The sequence below is a fragment of the Ursus americanus genome, chromosome 7 (assembly GCF_024610735.1).
Source record: "Ursus americanus isolate L20-20 chromosome 7, mUrsAme1.1.p, whole genome shotgun sequence".
In the NCBI taxonomy this organism is placed as follows: Eukaryota; Metazoa; Chordata; class Mammalia; order Carnivora; family Ursidae; genus Ursus; species Ursus americanus.
Genome location: NC_142133.1, coordinates 44305873 through 44325485, shown reverse-complemented (window position 1 = coordinate 44325485; position 19613 = coordinate 44305873). Strand labels below are relative to the sequence as shown.

The 19613-nt window shown below is 38.6% G+C and overlaps 1 long non-coding RNA gene across 1 annotated transcript in view; it reads left to right on the top strand.

Annotated features, from left to right (window-relative positions):
* The window catches only part of LOC148109677 (uncharacterized), a 226426-nt gene that overhangs the window by 1077 nt on the left and 205736 nt on the right, over window positions 1-19613 (top strand). The window lies entirely within an intron of this gene.

Genomic DNA, 19613 nt, shown 5'->3' with positions numbered 1-19613 from the left:
GGTTTTGAGAAAGAAAATAACTGAAAAGCAGATTGCTAAGCATATAGAAGTGGGTGAGGGCAGGGGAGAATAGAAGGACTAAGTCACCTCACCCAGCTGCTTCCCTTCCTGCTTCCTCTGTTTCCCTTCCTTCCTCCTACAAAAGATTACTTGTTCCTTGGGGAGTTTCAATTAAACAGGAACATGAATACATTAACCTTTTCTGTTTACAACGCATCCATCAGAACAGCCTCGGCATGCCTTTGAATTACAGGGCTAGGCTCTAAGGGAAGCTACCATGATATCCAGCAAATGCTGGGCAAAAATTTGTCCAGATAAGGCTTGAAGAGCCTATACTATGGTGCATAAATGGAATGTCTTATTTTAAAAAGGATCTTTCATAAGTTCAGTTTTTAGTTGGAAGAAAAATGCCAGAACCATATGTTTATTTGATGAACTTTTCACTAAAATAAGATTATACTAAACAGCCTGTATCCATATTTCAGCTACAATACACACGGGTGAAGCTTTCCTTATTTACACAGTGGCTTCAAATGTATTATTTCGTTAACTCATCACAACAACCTGAGAAGTAAGGAGGAGAAATGAAGGGAAAAGAAAGGAAGTAGCGTTAGTTGAGATATACATCAGGCATCATAGTAGGGGCAAGGTTTTTTGTTTGTTTGCTTTGTTTTGTTTTAAGTAGGTTCCATGCCCAGTGTGGAGCCCAGCATGGGGCTTGAACTCAGGACCCTGAGATCAAGACCTGAGCTGAGATCAAGTCAGACATTTAATGAGGTCCCCTGGGGCAAGTATTTTTAATATGCCCATTTTTATAGATGAGAAAGTCAGGATCTAGTATAGCTAAATGGCCAGCTACAGAATCTCTTAAGGTGGGCATTTGGGGGCATTATGGGCAGGATAAGCCTTTGATACATGGGACTGCCCCGGACATTGCTATATATGGTGGGTTTCTGGCCCCACATGAAAAGCAGCAACATACTCCCCTATCAACCTGACAACCAGAAGTCTCCACATATTTTCACATGTCACCCATTACAGTAGGTATGGGAAGAAAGGCATTTACACTGCCTCTGTCTAAGAATTGGGACTACAGCCTGCATTTGCTGACGCGGAGCTTTCTTTGTCCATATCTTGCGTTAGCAGAGAGAGAGTTGCTGATTTTGTCGCATTGGAAGAATTGAGGCCTAGTCCCGAGTCAGAACTTGCAGTGTGTGTGTATGTATGAGCAACACCATTTCAGGGCTGGCAGTGTGGGAAATGAGTAGAGTAGGAAGAGAAAGAAAGTTCTGCACAGGGTCATTGCCTGGGTAAGGAGTTTGAGAGTGTGGTTCTGGGCAGCAGGGCAGGGTTCAGTTATGGTGTCTGTTTGCATCCAAGATAACAAGACAAGTAGAATGCAAGAGGTTTATTAGGCAAATGCCTATGAAGTTAGAGCAGAAAACAAAGCAGGCAGGGAAAGTCTTCGGACCTGGTTATAAGCCTCAACTCCTGTGAAGAGAATGAAGAGGATTGGGGAAGAAGAGCCTTGGTTACAGAGCAGTTCTGAGAAAGTCTCAGCCAGGCAGGCAGTGGGCCCAGAGCAGAGTTGCCTGTCAGAGGGGTCTCCCGTCAGGCAGGAAGGACTGCACTCTGCCATTGCTGGAAGCAGCCTGGGTATGAATGCTGAAGCAGATCCAGAGGTTCAGCCCCAGGGGCTGTCCGCAAACCACACTGCTCACATCAGATTCTCTATTAAAAGGAATCGGAGCAGGCACCTTGTGGCTGCCTCCATCATGCTTCAGAAAGAAGGTCCTCAGAGGAGGGAAGAATGTAGAAAGGGAATGTTTGGGCATTACTGTGAAGACATTAAGTTGTGCTTATGTAAATAAATAGAAAACAAGGGCCATAAGAGAAGTTCTTAAGGGCTGCCTTTGGGGAATCAGAACTAAATGCCCAAACCAACCCTCCCTGTCAATCTATGCATGCAGGACCGGCATTACTTGAAGTTCCGTGGAAGTGAAGCCAGACACCAGGGAGGATCTGGGAAGCCCAAGAAAGGCGGGAAGCAGGGGAGGGGGATGCTGTCCCAAACCAGCTCCTCAGCTCATATCTTTACTTCTGTCATTTGGTATTCTGCCTTTTATTTACTGGGTTATGTGAGGCCTGCAGCCTGATTCCATTCAGGAACATCTTTCATTTTAAATTTATTCATCAATGTGCTTGTAACCAAAAGTATTTTCCCAAAGTATTTGAGGTAATGTATGACTGGCAGTGGTATCGCCACATACTAAGAACCCAGAGCACTCTGGGGAAACTGTCTGTAAGCAGCAAATTACTACTCTCCAAGCAGTAAGGAGGATTGTGGATAGTAACAGTATCTGCAGCTGAAGAGAGTTCTATGTGGAATAATTATTAAAAAAAAAAAAAAAAAGGCAGCTAGAGGGGCGCCTGGGTGGCTCAGTCGTTGAGCGTCTGCCTTTGGCTCAGGGCGTGATCCCGGCGTTCTGGGATGGAGCCCCACATCAGCCTCCTCGGTTGGGAGCCTGCTTCTTCCTCTCCCACTCCCCTTGCTTGTGTTCCCTCTCTCACCGGCTGTTTCTCTGTCTGTCAAATAAATGAATAAAATCTTTAAAAAAAAATGGCAGCTAGAAGACATGGACACAAACACAGCTCATCACATTTTTGTTGAGAATCCACTACCACATACCGACTATACATAGAAATGTGGCTTAGGGGCGCCTGGGTGGTACAGTCCTTTGGCGTCTGCCTTCGGCTCAGGGCGTGATCCTGGCGTTCTGTGATTGAGCCCCACATCAGGCTCCTCTGCTGGGAGCCTTCTTCCTCTCCCACTCCCCCTGCTTGTGCTCCCTCTCTCGCTGGCTGTCTCTCTCTCTGTCAAATAAATAAATAAAATCTTAAAAAAAAAAAAAAACCCAAAAAGAAATGTGACTTAAACCAGCGGTTCTGGAAGTGTGGTGCTCTGACCAGTAGCAACAGCACCATCTTGTTAGAAATGCAAAGTCTTGGGCTCTACTCCAGAAATCTTGAATCAGAGATTCTGGGATGGGGGTAGCAACCTGTGTTTGAATTAACCCTCCAGAGAATTCTGATATACACCCAAGCTTGAGAACAACTGGCCTAAATCAGATTTTCACAATAACTTTCACAATTTGTCCTCTCTGCCTGTGTTATTGCTACTAGGCCTTGAGTTATCTTTTCCCTTTTCCCTTCTGGTTGCACATACTCTACACCCTCATTTACTGCATTTCTCCCCCATCTACACATACTAGACACACACACTCAGGGAACACACTCTGGATTTTTAATTTTCCATATATATATAATATGCATCCATATGTCCTCAGAAAAAGTTTACAGGCTCACATCAATTATTCTCACAGTCTAGACCTCAACAGTCTTTCAAGAAAAGCCCATTTCCCCAAATGTAAGGAGTTATTATCTGACCTTTCCTCCATAAGTAGACCTAGATCACACCTATGGCTAGAAAGTATCTTCATATTTTGATAGGTACTAGAATAAGTATAAGGACTGTTTTGGGTTGGGAAGGGGGGAGAATATAGTGTTAGATCCATTTTTCTTGATACCTGTGTTTTCCTAAGAAGTGAGTATGAATGTAAAATGATCCTCAAAAGGGTGCAGCTGGGGAATGGGATTGAAACACTAGAGCCATCCTTTGAGGATACTTTTGTTACAAACAGGAGGTAGAGTGGGTCCTAGCAATTCCAGGTAAATTCAGAGTTCTTTATGTGGTGAGCTGGATAAGATCATATTTCATGCATTTTCCTTTTTATTCACCTTTTGTTCTCTGTTAGTATTCTTCCTTCAGCCCTTAGTGAAATCTTAGCCTCCTCTGGCTGGTAAGAGAAAAAAAGAAATGTGCTTAGTGTAAATATTTGGATAGCTTTCAAGAAGAAGAAGAACACATCTGGGGGCCAGTGTGGTTGTAGCAACAATAAACACTGTGAGACACCCCAAGTAGATGGTAAACCTTGTAGAGAATTGTAAATTACACTTAGTCCTCTGGCCTGTGGATTCTCCTTCATGCTTCCTGAATCTAGCAGATTCTAAAAGCAATGGAAATTCGAATTCAAAATATAACTTTAAGTCATTTACGTGGTTTGCATGATGCCCATAGCATGTGTTTCAAATTCCTTCTGAAAACCAACTTTCAATACTGCAAAAATACAGTCATGAATTGTTGACTGAAATTAGCTCCTTAACTTAGCTACAGGAGCATAATTACTCGCATCAAGGAAAAGCAGACCAGACACACAAAGAACTTGTTGGGGGAAAAAAAAATGCACCACTGAGCCCTGGTGGACTGAACACTGCTAAATGGTTTTGTCGGATCCAATTTTGATGATTATTTAGCAATCTCCTACCTGCAGTATTGAAGTTCCCAGGGCATATCCTAAATTGAAGGATATTTGTAATAAAAAGATATAAGCCTCCAACTCTCATTTTTACCAAACATTAATAAAAATCGAATTAGAAGCAAGTGCCTTGAAAGGCTACTGGCAAAAGGTTTGAGTATTGTAACAATGTGAATCTGATAAGAAAAGGAAATGCTCTTCTTTTTTCTTCCTTTTTCATTATAGTAATAATATAAAAACTTCTTTTTTAAAAAAAGTTGTGAAAAAGGCAAAAAAATTCTCACATTCTAATATACCTAGAAAGAATGGATTCTATTTTTTTTTCATTTTGCAGAGAATACACAGATATGAAAGGCAGCCACCATGATTAAAAGCTGCGCGACTACCTCAAACCACAATATTCTGACTCCAAATGCCCTTTTCGTTATTCTTAATGAAATGCAACTTCATTTTCCCACACTCTTGAAATTGTGTTAGCTGAGAGTTCAAACATGTAAATGAAGCCAAACACTCAAAAGAATTCCTCCATTCTCTGTTTCCAAAAGCCATGTGAGGACACCAGCTTGTGCCAAGTGAATACATGGGAGGCAGAGAAGGAGCATGGTGGATTATTAACTTTTTACCTCATCTCTTTTGGACTTAGGCTACTTCTGTGGCTGATGTTGTCTTCATATGCTCTCATGAGTACAGTTGAAACTGGTTCTAGGTCCTATCAAACCAGATATTTCAGAAAGACTTAGCATTTCAGATTGACACCCTTCCAGGACCAATGCCAAGGTCCTCAGAGGTCCCTTTGTGCTCTATTGTTTTATCTAAATACACACACCACGTTGTCCCCAGAGATGCAGCAGAAAGATCATTGGATTGGGCATTGGAAGACCTGAGTCACAAGTCCAGTCCAAATGTTTCCTCCTAACTGAAAGGACATAAACAGGCAAATGCTACTATTACTCTTACACAGATAAGCAACACCTAACAACTTGATCACCCTCTTTATCTCTCTCTCCTTGTTTCCTTGCCTCATTTCTCAATATGAAGGGAGTTTGGGATGATGGGCAGGTAGGGTTAAGGATGCAGGGCAGAGGGTTTGGAAGAAAGTTTGGCATCAGACATGATAAGAAGTGACTTGTACCCCTTACAAGCCTAGAAGGCTGCATATACATGACTCCTGCTTCTTCTGTCATCCCCTCCCTACCCTCCCCCAGGCGTACTGTTGATAGAGCAACCTTGTTTCTGTTCCTTGCTATTGACAAGATGGTTCCAAACACAGTGTTTTTGTTCTTGCCAGAATACTTTGCCTGGAATGTTCTTTTTCCAAATTTTCATGTAGCTGGCTTGTCCCCATTGTTCAGGTCTGCACTTTGATCTCCCCTTTTAAGAGGATCCTATCTTATCCACTCTTCTAAAGTAATACTTTTCCGCACATATTCTCTCTAGACTATTAGCCTCTCTTACATTCCCTATAATACTTATAGGGCTCTCCCTAATTACATTAGAAAGGAAGCATCATTTGAACAGAGATGTTATCTAATTTGTTTACTGCCTTATCCCCAGGGCCTAGAATATTTTGTGCTGTCTCTCTCACCATTGGATTCTCCATTTTGCCTTGTTTTCAGTTGCTCAAACTATCTAGATCAAAAAATGAATTGTTGGAAGCATTAGACATGATCCATGTCCCTGGTTTGCTTATAATTAAGTTGAGGAGACTTGTATTAAATATACAGAAAACTTTTAGTAGTAAAAGTCGTAGATAAGATTTCAAGAAAAACAGAATCAGAGAACCATCACAATGCCTAATAAGGGAGCAGAGTAACAATTGGGTCTTTTTTTTTTCCCCCTAGGACCAAAAGACCACTAGGGAATTCTGTTCCCTTGATTTATTTTTAATAGAACAATGGGAAATATATTCTTAAAGTTATTTTTCTGAGGATGGATTTCTTCACATGTCTTTAAACGTTTCCTTTTGCTCCCGTGATAGCCCTCAGCTTATTACCTCTATTAAAGTGAAAACACTAATGAGGGTTGACATTCTCAAAGCCATTTTATAGATATTTGGAATTCCAGGATTCAGATTTGTCTGCTGCCTTCCCCTTACCACATGAAGCATTTATTATTTGAGTCTATTCTTCACTGGCCTGAGAAATCAACATTTGGCACCTTATGTGAAGTAGCCCAGGGCTCACTCAGAAAATTGCTTCTTTTTTTTTTTTTTTTTAAAGAAAAAGAAATAATCTCAAGGTTAATTCATTTTTTCTGAGGTTTCCAACCATGCATTGGGCACTTCATGGGTGTAATGGACATATATACCCACAGTTTCCATCTGAGAGAAACACTCAACATTTCTACCACTGCAGAAGTGCTAGGAGTTTTCTTATTCATAGAAAGACATTCTTTCACACAAGGTGGTGGCCCCTTGCCCACAGCTGATTAGATGGGACCAATTTCACCATGGCCCCACAGTTCATAAAGTAGATGACCCCATCTAAACCATCCAAGCCTCATATTTGTATATCCTAATGCAGAAATAATGATCCTTGCTTTTTTCACCAGGCTGCCATGTATTTGTGTCATATTCACATGGGACTGAGGGAGTCCAATATTTCAAAACTTTTGGTGGATCCAAAACAAGAAAAAATGACTGTTTTAAAATTTTACAGCAATTTTGTCTAGTTCTGCTAATAAAAGAAAGAATTCACTTGCAGGGAGAGTAATTATTCTCTTATTTGAGAATCAAGGTTATTTGGTTACCCAGAGGTAAGGTCTTTAGAGCCTGGACTGGAACAGAGAGTTTGAGAGAAAGCCCTGATTAATGCTGCATAAAATATAGAATGCTGCCGTTACTTGGGAGAGAGTAAGCCATCAATTACCTTTCTTCAGTGGTAAGAGCCTAGAGAGAGGACGTTTTGGCTTTTCTTTTTTCTCACTTTAGATTCAAAGGTGGAAGAAGATATAAAAGCAGAGACTAAAGAGAATTAGGTAGATAATATGCTAGACGGGCCTTAGCAGAAAAACTAGTCCTTAGGAAGTCCCTGCGAGGATAGATTTTTGTTTAATGAACTCTAGGAGCAATTCTGCCCAGTACTGAGTCTTGAGTTAATTTTTTTCATTCTTTCCCCATTAGTAAATCCATCTGTTGCTGCCAAGACTTCAGTAAAATCTAAAACCTAATAAAGTGTGTGTCAGTAGTGCTACCTTAGCGGCAAATGTTTATGGAGAGACTTCAGCCACATGGAGAAGCCTTGAGTCAATAGGAGCCTCGAAAATGATAAGGTGCCAGCATAGGCAAGGGCATACTCTCTGGGAGTGGGAGGCTTACACCAAGAGAGGAAACTAAATGTCCCAAATTCACAGCATGGAGTTAAGGCAAAGGGTAATCCCAGGAGGTGGCACAACTTGGAGAAGCTCAGTTTACTTATGTAAAAGTTCTTCAAAGTCTTCATTATGTATTTTAAAGATTGTCAGTCCTTCAAAGGTAGATTTAAAGGCTCCTAGCAACATATCCACATGGTCATACATTTTGGTAAAATGTGTATGATATTTTAACTATATTTGGCTAAGGCACTTGTCCTTCCACTTTGACTTCTCCCCCATTCTACTCTTTTATAGAGTAAAATGGGAGTGGAATGGCATCTTTAAGATATTGCTAAGGGAAAATTGAATTGGGCATATTACTGCAATATGGAAAAACATTATCAAACATTGTAACAAAACAATGAAAAAATTAGAAATACTTTAAAGACACTGTAGCAGATGCTGTGGGACCCCACTCATGAAACCCCAGGCCTTAATATTGCAATGCCTAGAGCTGATGATGTCCACCTGCCATTATTTGCATTTTCCCCCCTGGGCCCTTTCATTGGTAGCCAAAGAATATCAACACCTAGCCCCTTGTTTAAGACTAATCCCAAAATGACTGCGGATGCTGACATATCAATCTCCGAGCTCCCATACACTTCATCACTCAGGTTGGATACATCTGAAGCACCTATTTTTACTAGCTCCCCACATTCCCAAACTGGTTTAAGCTCAGTAACCCACAAAGGTTACTTGCTTGATAGCATTACCTTTCATTCTCTTTCTCTGCTTCCCCACTGCATTTCCCCACTTCTTACTGATACTTCCAGAAGTCATTGCCCAAAACATTGTAAACACTTACACTGAGGGGCGCCTGGGTGGCACAGCGGTTAAGCGTCTGCCTTCGGCTCAGGGCGTGATCCTGGCGTTATGGGATTGAGCCCCACATCAGGCTCCTCCGCTATGAGCCTGCTTCTTCCTCTCCCACTCCCCCTGCTTGTGTTCCCTCTCTCGCTGGCTGTCTCTATCTCTGTCGAATAAGTAAATAAAATCTTTAAAAAAAAAAAAAAACACTTACACTGAAATCCTTATTTCAGGTCTGCTTCTGGGAGAAACCAATCTGAGATGGGTATTTTTCTTTTGTCATCTTAAATCATTTTTTTAAACTGAGAAAAAAATCAGGTAAAAATAATGGAAGATGTATAAGACAGAAGTTGTAAATAGGATCAACAAAATCAATAGAAATTATTCTGACAAAAAATGAATTCTAACAAAAATATTCTTCAGAGCATATCAGAGCAGTATTTCTTTAAGAAGTGTTCTATTTTGAACAGAAATAATAATACGCTCTTGGATTTTTTTATACCTAATTAATGAGGAGTATTTAATCATAAGAACACATTAGAAAAATATGAATTTTCTATTGGTTTGACACAGAACAGTGACAGAACATGAGACTAAAAATAAACCACCACAATGAGGACATGGGTGACACATGGGTTAATGAGTGTCATCAATTAAAAGAGTGTTTAAGATGAGCCATTGCACGAGAAAATTTGAAATACCCAGAAATTTTACAGTTCCTTGTGGGGAGAGGCAATCTGCCAAGGACCCTGAGCATCCTTGTATGTTCATGCTGGGTACAACAAGAATGCAAGGCCCTGGCAACTCTTCATCCGGGCCATTTCTCAGGATTGTGTTTACAGTGAGCAAACTTGAGGGATGAGGTAATGTCTCCGCTTGGACAAATAGCGAGCTTACTTCCACGTACTATATAAAAGTGGTGAATCCCTCAAGCTTTCCCGTAACACAGCCCACAGCATGTGCATGCATCCATGATAAGATCTTTGTATGACCCCCACAGAAGGTATAGTGAACCTGCCCAAACCTGTATAAACCCACATTAATCTGTAGCTAGTGCTTCTGCTGTGAGTAATAAAATCCTTTGTCCTTTGCCTCTGACCCACCATAAGGTCTTTGTTGCAACTATTAATCTATGCCACTGAAGAGCAGAAGCTGCTACATGCAATACACAAATGAATGGGTGTGTCTGTATTCCCGTTAAATTAGTTATGGACAGTGAAATTTTAATTTCATATAATTTTGATGTGCCATAAAATATTTTTCTTTAGATTTTCCCCAAGCCATTTAAAAAGGCAAAAACCATTCTTAGCTTCCAGACCATTATTAGTAGTTTCCTGATTTAGACCTGAAAAAGAACTAGATAAACTAGATTAAATATAGCCATTGAGTAGGCCAACCTGAAAAATTAAAATGATGCTGGCAGGAATGTGAATGCTATAAAGAGAACAAAAGGAAGGTGTTTTATTCTATAAATGCATGTTTTTAAGGCTGCATGCCTGAGGATGTCTGAGTATATCTGTCATTTCTCCTATTCTCAGGGATACCACAATGAAAATAAGTCAGGTTCACGTTGTCTCATCCTTTCCACCTTTGGGATTCACTGCTGGCCTGAGAGGTGGCAAGATGCACTCTCACAGTTTTGTGCTCAGTAGATGAGTATTGTATTTGTTGGGGTGGCATCTTGTCTCAACTGTCCCTAATTACTGTCAAAGTGGTTTAGGTTGTCTTGAGTAAGGAGTCAAAAGAGGCTTCTCTACATTCTATCAAAAGTCCTCATGATACACCAAGAAATAATACAATATAGAAGAAACGTTCCGCTTCTACTAATTGTTGTATGATTTTGTACAAGTTAACTACCCTTTCTGAACTCCATTTTCCAATATGAAAGATGGAAATAATAGTAATACCCGCTTTACTAGACTGATGTGGAGATTAATGATATGACCTATATAAACTACCTATCTAACTTCTGTCTCCTAACAAATGGTTAATAAGTGTTAAAAATATCTATCACTCCTCCCTCCCACTGCCACATCAAGTCCTTCTCCCTACAGAAGAACTTCCTCAGTTTGCTTCATGTCTGGTCCTCATTCATGTTTTCATTTTTCTGTTCCGTCACCTGTATACCATGTACTATACCAGGTGCTAGAATTACACAGTTGAAAAGCAGCCCCTACTCTCACAAGTTCATTGTTTGCAGATGGGGGCAGGAGAGGCTAGGGGAGAAAGAGGCAGGCAGACAGATGCATCCACCATAATTTACTGTCAATGAAGCAATGATACATCAGATACTCTGGGAACAAAGAGTATTGGCGACAGTGAGGCATGAAGAAAAGGGAAAGGAGAAAATAAGAAAACCAATATGTCCTAATGTCCTACTATGTGCCAAGTGTTCTACCAAGAGCTTTGTATATGTTAGCTCACATAAGTAGATTAGGCTCTGAAAGACCTTGATTTTTTCTGAAGAATATTGAGTTGAGCCTTGAAGGGTTGCTGGGAATATGCCTAGTGGAGAATAGGAGGGTCAGACCTTGAGAAAACTCCAGGACGGCACAGGGAGCTAGATTTATCATGAGGGGGAAGGAGAAGGCTTTATAAAAAGTGCAATATTTAAAACATACAAAAATTCTTTAAGAATAATACAGGGAATATCTATGTTCCACCATCCAAGTTAAGAAATGAAAATTTGCCAACAAAGTTAAATCTATCTCAGTTGCATAGTGGTTCTCAAGTTAGCTCTGAACCCCTTACAGGCAGGCTCTCAGGAATTGTCTGATGGCTGCAATGGTAGGAGGGGTTTCTACAGAACAAGGCTCAAGATCCCTCACCTTAATTTCAGCTCTGGCTTCATAGATATGTTTTCAAGTTCTTCAGCATTAAAAGTTGAAGCGTTTAATATATCATTTTAGCCAAAAACTGTGCAAAGCTATTTTAAAAAGGTGACAAAATCTCCTTCTCTAGAGGTTATTAAAGACAATACAGAAATCCTCATTTCCTGGGATGGTTTGTCTATGGAGCTACCTGCAGACAGGGCTTTGGTCTGAATGATCTTTTTATTCATTTCTCCTTATTTTAATCTTATTACTAAATCCCTAGGAGTTAATGCTCTTCTGTTTGCTATAAGAGCAGGCAAACTAAAGTGTCAGATAAAAATTGAAATTCCTAGTCTGATGCTTTTTTATAAAAAGAGAAGGAAAAGTTAAATAGGATTTCATTTATTATGGTCAGAAAACTTATATAGTGGAATCATGTCTACATAAGAAAAGAGAAATGGAAAATTGAAGTTGTTAACTAGATCATTCAAGTACCTTTCAAATACTTTTTCTGCTCTCAATTATCTAGTTATTTTAAGTCAACATAATATTTGGCCATATTTAGCTGACTTCAAGTCTTTTTTGTTTTGATGAGAATGGACCTATTTTTTCTTTTTTTAATTTAACTGCAAGACACATGTACCTTACTTTGGCATTAAACCAGAAGGCATGGACATAATCATTGTAGAAATTATGTATCTTTAGCATTTAACTTTGCAATCACCATTACTGCTGTGTTATAAGTTGTGGAACTTGCAACACTGTTCACCTATTAGAGGTACACTCTCATCAGCCTCATTTTTCCCAGGCCAGGAGTGTAGGAGTTCACAAGGGAGGAACTGTCTGTCAACAGGAAGCAGCTTTGAAATCTAACTTATTAATTAGAAGTGACATTTGGCCTTCTAGTGAACTATGTACCCAATTTCTACAAAACAAGCTCAATGAAGGAATGCTTGCCTAACATGACTAAACTAGGTCCCAAATATGCCAACAGAATCCTCAGTTTCTCATAAGCTTATGTGAATTATTTCAGGCCACTTGTCCTGATTTTTATTCCAAAATATATGCTATCCATGTACCTGTGTCCACAAGAAGTCAATATTAGGGATGGCTGATGTATTTCCCAACAGCTTTTTTGGGTCTGTTGAGATCCGGTTAAGTACACTGGTTTTGGAGCCAGAATAAACAAGATTCAAGTCCTGAACTCATGCTAATTGGTGACATTGAGTGATTTACTTAATTACACTCACCCATGGTTCCTCCTCTACAAAAGGAGCTTTAAAACTCTTTTCACAAAACCTGGTGTGATAATTAAATGAGATAAAAAATGCTAAAGATACATAAATAAATAAAAAATAGTCATAAATACCTCACAAAGGTATTGTGAAAATGAAATTAGTATATATTCATATATATATTTACATATTACTTACATATTTGTATTTATATATGTATATATACTAATTCAATATATATGTGTGTGTGTATATATATATATATACATATTACCCAAATATTGATAAGATATATATATCACGTACAGAAAAACTTCAGATGATCTGTCATATTGTAGAGGCTCAATAAAGGTAGCTCTTTAGCAGCAATAATGTTGACACTCCAAAAAATAATTATTTTATTATTAATAGTCTTGATCTAAGAAAAAGAAGACTATACTTCTAGGTCAGCTACCAATTAGTTTTTTGATCTGCAGCAATTCACTCCTTAATAAGTATTGCTTTATATGTAGGCAGAAGATAGTAAGCCCTGCGTTCCCTCTTGCCATTTATTTAACATATAATATGATTTTAACTGTGGTGGATAGCAACAGTGTGAAGAAAAATAATTACCCCCTTCTCTAATGGAAAATATGATTTAGCAAGCACACAGACATGCCTGTTTCACAGGCTGACATGGGCATCTGTGTGTGTGTGTATGTGTGTGTGTGAAGTGCTCCTGAAAGACATCTGCAGAAGCAATTCATTTTGACAGGGGAAAAATACACTTATGGCTATGTCAAAAGAATATTTAAAAAATATAAAAACTATATGCAAGGAGATAAACTCACATAAAAATTTAATGTAGAAATTAATTGGTTCCTTTCCAATGGAACACCCACCGTCAAAGGGAAAGAAGTACTGCTAACACCGCAGTCTTACTAGGACAGGCTCCAAAGAACCTCTTTAGAATGGGAAGTAATTAACAATTCAGAGGATTTAAATATTTAATTCCTAAAGGGAAATTAACCCTCTAACCTCCAGATATAATGCAGAGTTGGCTAGACTTTTTCTATAGGCTGTCCTGAGATCATGAGGAAGTGTTTTGATCGTCATAAAGTGTTAATCAAATTTAGTCTCTAGATCCACCATTTTTGATGAAAAAAAAAAAATGTATTCAAAGGCAAACAATGGGGGCGCCTGGGTAGCGCAGTCGTTAAAGCGTCTGCCTTCGGTTCAGGGCGTGATCCCGGCGTTGCGGGATCGAGTCCCACATCAGGCTCCTCCGCTGGGAGCCTGCTTCTTCCTCTCTCACTCACCTGCTGTGTTCCCTCTCTCGCTGGCTGTCTCTCTGTCACATAAATAAATAAAATCTTTAAAAAAAAAAAAAAAAACAAAGGCAAACAATGGTTTCCCTCAATGAACCATCAAGAACTAGGTTCATAAATAAGTTCTTAGGGAAATTTTGAAGCAGGTACAAGCCTGCCATCTGTGCCTTCCAAATATCATTTTGTATCTTAGACCTTACTTTTGCTCTTCTACTTTCTATGGTCAACTCTAGAGCTTTCTAGTTACCTGGGAACCAGCCTCTGTATGTCACTTTCTTCTACACCTGCCTTCCCCAACCTCTGGCCCTGCCTGGGCCCTTTCAAACTTAAATTCAGCACTTTTTTTTTTTTTTTTTGTCTGTTTTACTTGAGTACAATTTCTCCTTGTCTCTATGATCTACTAATTAACCTGAACAGCTATTCCACCTAGATGTCAAGATTATATTTGATTTTCACACCATTTACACAGTGTCTACTGTCCATAAGGATCTGCACTAAGTGCGAGCAGGATGCACTGATATTGAGATGACTTTCCAACCCTGTGCTTGAGGAGCTTAAAATTTAGTTGACGAAGTAAGACATAACTTAGAGAATTAAACAGAACAGAATTGGAAGAGGGAATTGAAAAGAACAGAAACATGTTAAATTGTTGTGTCTCCAATATTCTTATGAGACAATTGTTTGATATGTAGGGGGTTTCTCCCATTAAAAAACAACACCAAAAACCTATGTTATTAAAGATAATTTTCAATTCAGTCCAAAAAAACTATCCAAATATGAAATCCCTATAATCTAACACCTCTGTATTATGTTAACGATACCTAATTGCCATAGAGAAAGTTTTGCTAAGGAAAATATATTAGGAATGTTAAATTGAAATTCCTAACAGCTATAAACTTATTAAGGGCTTACAGTCTGTTAGCATTTCACTGGAAAATAGGAGGAGCAAGGGCTTCTCCTCAGAGTAGGGAGAGTAAGTTATAAACTGCAGGAATCCAGGGACCTATTTGCTTCTTATCTGCATAAGAATAAGAGGAAGCTTTTTTTCATTTGCATAAAGAATGACACCTCTAAGGTCAATCACTCCCCAGGTGCTCAGAACCAGAGAAAAAAGGAAAGAAAGGATTGTCCCTTTGAGGGAGCAGGAATTCAATTCATAAGAACAAGTCATTCATAAGTCAACTGCTCCCCAAATATGGAAGTGCAGGTGAAAGTAATAAATAGCAGTGTCCTCCACTATACAATGAGGGTTTTGAACAAGATGATTTCTAATTTTCCATTTAGCTCTACTATACTCTGTCTCCTTGAAGGGCATTATGAACCTGAAATGATTGGTATGACTCCTCCATGCTTTATGAGTTGGAAATAGGGAGAAATCCTATTTAAGTACAGGTATCCCTGGCTTTTTGAAAGTTCATATTATGCCACTTCACTTTTATGGAAGACTTGCATTATTACCTGTTTTCCATATAGAGACCACCCGCACCCTGATCAGCGGAACTGGTACCACCAAGCTCCTTCCCCTGGTGCTACACTCAGGGTCTTAGCATCTAACCGCCATAGCTTTGAAGGGCATCTGTGAGCATTTGTGCTTTATCACAATTTATTCTGTGCATCTGCTGGCCAGATGTGTCCTAACTTATCACAAAAGCTTAAAGAAAGGTTTTTGGGGGAGGTCTGGAAATGTTGAAAAATTTTCCTAGATAAATTAATGGTAATTGCTTCTTCACTTTGTGCCATTTCAGCTTACAAAAGCTTTCAATAGGAATGCTCTACTTCCAGAGAGTGGAGGAAACTATATTATGTCAAAAGTTTTCATGGGTGAGGAGGAGCGTAAACTGTCTTGAGGGGGTCAGTAGCTCTTGTCTATGCGGAGAGGAAGTAGCCAGGAATTCATGAGAGGGCAACCATAGGATCTGAGGCTTTGGGGTACGTTTGAGGAAAATTAAAACTGATGCAGAAGATCCAAGGGAAATAACAGGGAAGAGCCTATAGAAGAGTCTGGAAAGGAAGGGAGCTGTGTTTATCGGAGGGCTGCTGACTCTACAACGTACTATGGAGTTTATTATGTCAACATCATAGATAACTTTATACCAAAGGACCTAGTAATATGAGAATGTCAACTAGAAGGGGAATTCAGATACTTTTTCTCCCTCCAATTATAAAAGATTTTATATAACTCATTATTAATATTGTAAGATCTTGAAACCAGTTCAACAGACATAACATTAAATGAGTACCAATGGAGGCAAAGTGGCCTCTTCCGCAGGGAAAGAAGTCAATTGACAGAATCTGTATATCTGTAGACAGAATTATTTTTTGTATTGCTATCAGCTGTGATACAGAGTCATAAAATAACTCAAAGACAATGAAAGACTAAATTCAGAGCACCTGGAAAGCTGTGTTTTTAACAATGCATAGTTTCCTCAGAAGCATAATTTTTTTTCTATGCAGCTCTGATGATTTTTAATGTAAGCTATATCTATAATGCTGCAACCTCCTCTGAAAAGACTTGATTTCAATTCTCCATCCGTAGACCTATGTCTCTTGCAGCATTTGTAATGCCAAGACAAGAATGCCTAACACATCGCAATTACCCAATAAGCTCTCTATATTTAGGTATAAATAAACATCAAAGTTTTTCAGGGAGTTGTTCTGACAATAAGAAAACAGAAAGAAGTATGGTGGATGAGAGATTCCATTGGAAATGGAGGAATAAGGCAAAGTGGGAAGAGGAAGAAGATGAAGAGAAGAACAACCATGATAAATTTATGAGGAACTAATTTCTAATCTGGGACTAGAAAGATGAGTATTTGGGTGGGAATTTAGGAAAGTAAGTATGCTCTAGGGAGTTGGAAGGAAGGTTTTTTAAAGCCCCAAAGTAACTGAAAGTATGGAACTGATAGGGGAACTTGTATAATATAGCCAAAAAATGGGAAGATATAAGGAAATAATCCCCCCAAAACACGCATAGTCAGAACATCATTTCTATTTATAATTTAATTGGTATTCTCTCTAATATACAGGGCTGATATATCTTTTTTCTTGTTTTTTTGTTTTGTTTAGTTTTTAGTTTTTAGGACTTTACTTTTTTAGAACAGTTTTTGAGAAAGAAATACAGAGATTTTTCATATACTCCCTGCCATAACACATGCATAGCCTTCCCTGTTATCAATGTCACTCACCAGAGTGGTACATTTTTTACCAAGGATGAATCTACATTGATTGACATGTTATAATTACCGAAACTCAACAGGATTCATTCTTGGTGTTATAGATTCTATGGGTTTGGGAAAATGTACAGTGATGTATATCTATGATTATAGTATCATACAGAGTATTTTCACATCCTAAAAATCCTCTGTGTACTGCCTATTTGTATCCCCTTGCCCACCCCAGAAACCATTGATTTTTTTAAAAAGATTTTATTTATTTATTTGAGAGAGAGAGAGAGAGTGCATGAGCAGGGGGAAGGATAGAGGGAGAAGGAGAAGCAGGCTCCCCGCTGAGCAGGGAGACCAACATGGGGCTGGGTCCCAGGACGCTGGGATCATGACCTGAGCCAAAGGCAGACACTTTATAGACTGAGCCACCCAGGAGCCTCAACCATTGATTTTTTATTATCTTTGTACTTTTGCCTTTTCCAGAATGTTATATAGTTGTAATCATATGGTGTCCTTTGCTTAATAATCATTTAAGATTCCTCTGTGTCTTTTCATGACTTAGTAGTTCATTTTATTTTCATGCTGAATAACATTCCATTATCTGGATATACCACATTTTTAATCCACTTACCTAATAAGGATATTTTGGTTCATCAAAGTTTTGGCAATATGAATAAAGTTTCCATAAACATCCATGTGCAGGTTTTTTTTTTTTTTTTTTTTGTGGACGTAAGTTTTCCACACCATTAGGTAAGTACCCAGGGTTCCTGGATCTCATGGTAAGAATATGTTTAATTTTGTAGGAAACTTCCAAATTGTCTTCCAAAATGGCTATACCAATTTTGCATTTCCAACAGCAATGTATGAGATTCGTGTTTCCCCATATCCTTGCCAGCATTTGGTGTTCCAGATTTGGGCCATTGTAATAGGTGTGTAGTCGTATCTCATTGTTGTTTTAATTTGCATTTTCTTGATAACATATGATGGGGAACATCTTCCATATGCTATTTACACTTTATATATCTTCTTTGGTGAGGTGTCTGTTAAGGTCTTTGGCTCACTTTTAATTTTTTTTTTTTATTGTTGAATTTTAAGAGTTTTTTGTGTATTTTGGATAATAGTCCTGTATAAGTGGTTTCTTTTGTGAATATTTTCTCCCAGTCAGTGGCTTGTCTTCTAATTCTCTTGACTTTGTCTTTCATGAGCAGAAGTCATTTTAATTTTAATGAGGCCTAGCTTATCAATGATTTCTATCATGGTTTATATCTTTGATGTTATTTCTACAAATGTATCACCATACCCAAAGTCATTTAGATTAGGCTTGATATTAAGAGACATCTTTGTGGGGGAAGAATTATGAAGAGATGAAGGGAATCACTGTCATTGAGCTTCTAAGTGATCCAAAAATAAGCAGTTAATGTTGCGATTCAATAATACCATTGGACAACGGACAAACAGAACTTGGCTTGTTATGTTTGTAGTAGAATGAAACCCTTAAGTATTTGCCTGGAATTTAAGTAAAGATTTAAAAAATCATGTTTAGACTTAATATTTTTCTGCAGTCAACAATTGTAAGATTTTTTTTTATAAAAAAGAAAACTGAAGTCCTTAGGGGAACTAATTTATGCAAAGTCATATACCTGGATGGTAGGATAATAGTTACTGACTAGGCCTATAATCTGAAACACCCATTATAAACCATCTCTGCTTTCTGAGAAAACACTGCACCAAAGAAGTTTGATGTTTTTGTAGGGGATCTCATAGTTTTTGTTATGTTCATGTGACTGTATATTTCTAAATCAAGAAGTGCTGTGAAGTATTTCCTCAGTGCTTTTCCTATTGAGCAAATAGAGTGCCTAACTCTATTTGATTGTTGAACACACGAAGGAAAATGTTTTGTGCCATGTTGCCTTCCTTATGCAATCATATTTGTCCTTAATCTCTTTCCTTGTGTACACTTAATACAAGTTATCGTCTACAAAGATCGTAAGAAGTACTAATTAATAAACGAGCAGTAGTGGTGGTAGACTAGTATTCCAAAGAATATAGAAAATAGTAGTAGTATACAAATCAGCAGGGCTTTTTTTGTGAGTTAATCCAAGCTAAGCAAACAGATAGGCCTGAGTCCTGAGCAATGGCTGATTAAAGATAAAGAACAGAGATTATGGCAAAGGAACATAGGATGCTTCCCCCTCGTCAATTTGTAAAATCAACACATGTCTATCCACATCTTCATTCTGATTGCTTTGTGCTCTTTAACAATAAGAACATTGAACATAACTGAAATTATGAAGAATTTATTACGTGCCTGGCAAAATTTAGAGCACTTTCCCTGCAATAGAACAACTTTATGAATTTAAGTGCATACGTTATCATCTGTATTATATAAATGAGGAACCTGAGGCTGAAGTAAATTGTCAGCTATGGACACAAGATTTAAAGACTGAGCCTTGTCCCTATGTCTAATAGTCTTGTTCCCAATGAAGCCGTTTCCAAACATGTTTTCCCTATCAAGCCTCCAGAAGAGCAAGCTAAATCTCATTTACATTGAAGCTTAGGG